This window comes from Mastomys coucha, unplaced genomic scaffold, assembly GCF_008632895.1.
Source record: "Mastomys coucha isolate ucsf_1 unplaced genomic scaffold, UCSF_Mcou_1 pScaffold23, whole genome shotgun sequence".
In the NCBI taxonomy this organism is placed as follows: domain Eukaryota; kingdom Metazoa; phylum Chordata; class Mammalia; order Rodentia; family Muridae; genus Mastomys; species Mastomys coucha.
In genome coordinates this window covers 87682202-87684603 of record NW_022196906.1, presented here as the reverse complement: position 1 = coordinate 87684603, position 2402 = coordinate 87682202, and positions in this window count along the sequence as shown.

Genomic DNA, 2402 nt, shown 5'->3' with positions numbered 1-2402 from the left:
GTGTGACGAATACTAGTACAAATGCAGAGACAGTGAATTAATAATGGATAGATTCTTGCTTCATGGTAGTAGGTTCTGTGCTACACTGAGGGCATGTTCTAAAACCAATGCTTCGAATACAGAGTGGGACTTGAGAAGAAGTCAGGAATGCAAGATACTTCTCTAAGACCGTGCATTTTTGTTCTTTAAAAATAAGGACTATAATGTGGAAGGTAATTTGAATACTAAATGTAATCATTTTGTGATTTAAGTTCTAAAAGCTTATGTGTATGTAGGAAATACCATATTCCATATCATATTACATATAGTCTCTCAACCTCTACAAATCAGTACCATCAACTGAGTCGCTGCAACAATCTCAATTGTCTCACAGTTTCAGAGGCTGAAAGACAGCACGGACACTTCATTCAGAAGACTATGAGGGGATGCCTGCTTCTCCTCTGTTTTGTAGATGGCATCTCCTCCTTTCCTGTCTTCAGAGTACTTAATATGGCCATTCCATACCTGCATAATCATTTCTTCATGTCAATATTTCCCTTTTTAGAAGGACACAGGGTACATCAGGTTAAGATGCACTCTAATGACCTCATTTTAATTGGTTATATCTGCAATGACATCATTTCCAAATAAAGTCATTCTGAGACAGTAGGAGTCAGGCCTTCAGCCTATGTTGAGAGTACAATTTTCAACTCATAAGAAATATATAGCATGGAAACATGCATTAGTGGTAACATAGGTACAAACACTAACAAGGTAGATGATCTAAAGACATCAAATATCCATGAAAATAAAGTGTTGATGGAACAGTAAGGAGGAACGTGGAAGAGGAACCATGGCTACAGCTCAATGCTGTAGAGTTTGGGAGACCTCAGACATTGCTGTGTCCCTGTGCAGTGGACCAATGTCTTGGAGAAGGCTCCTTTCTCCTTATCCAATGACAACAGAACCAGCTGATTTAACCAATAGCACACCAATATTGAAATCTGTTTATACAAGGTGTTGTTAATCCCAGATAAAGACTAAATGCCAAGTGTTTTAAAATGTGGTTTGCCATAAACGCCAAATATAATCCTCATGCTTAGAATGTGTAACTGTTTTGTTTTAGATGGAAATACAAACAAAACTACTTCAAGCAAGATTAGACCAGATCTATTAATATTGATATGGTGTTTTAAATGAAACTTAATTCTATTTTCCTGTGGAACTAAAGAAAAGTTTGAATTAAATTTTATCTTACTCAGGGCAAATCTAACCCCACAGTGCCATGCTCATGTATGATATACTGGCCTAAGGAAAGTGTGTATTCATAATAAAGACAACTCAATTAATCTTTGTTGTATGTTAGTAAATACAAAATGAAAGAGACAAAAATATTTTTTATATTATTTTTACTATGTTCATCCTATTGAGGCAGTATCTTTAGTTAAAAATCACTCTCAATTCAGCCTTTGTCATTATTTTTGTGTCCAGGTTTTTGTTATTGACACCTTATCAAGGTTATTGACCATGGGCTTATAGCTGTTTTTGTTATTTTGGAGAAGGTGATTTGATTACAACATTTATCCTTTCCATTTTCTCCCTCCAAAGAGTTTCATATACCCCTTTCCAATCTCCTTCAAATTCATGGCATTTTTTCATTAATTGTTACTGCATGCATATATATATATGCATATATATATATATATATATATATATATATATATATATATATATATATATATATATATATATCTCAGGGTTAGATTTAGGAATATATACATTTAACACACACACACACACACATATATTCTGTTGAATCTATACAATGTTATTTTAACATGCTTCCACAATTACCTTCAGTTTAAACTGAAATCTCTAACTCCACAGCTGAATACATTTGATTGTTTTCTTCTTGACTCATGACTTGTCCTTTCAGTGTCTAGTGGCAGAAGCTGATTGACAGCTTTGGCAATGCCAATGCAATCACTAAGCAAAACTGAACCACTGTATGTGGGTACAATACTCATTCCCATTGTCTAAATGGAAATGCTCCTAGGCTTCCTATCAAGGAATGACCCAAACTGGATTCTGAAGCCCAGGATACCAGTTGCCTTCTGAAACAAGAGTGATGACTTGAGTCCAGGCAGTAAGCGGGATTGGCCATAACCCGTGATGTCTGGATTCCAGTGTATGAAAACTAGAGGGTTGTAGTTGACAAGTAGGGGTAAAGGCTGTCTGAATGAAGGGGTTTCTATCCACATGGTAATAAGATGGAGGTTTCCCTTTGTCAGCATGTAAAGGAAGAGGTATGAGAACAATCCTTCAGTCATTTTAAGAGACCATGATATTATTGCTATTTAAGAAGGGTAAGCCAGCCTAAATATAGCTATCTCCTGAGAGGCTCTGACAGTATCTTACTGACA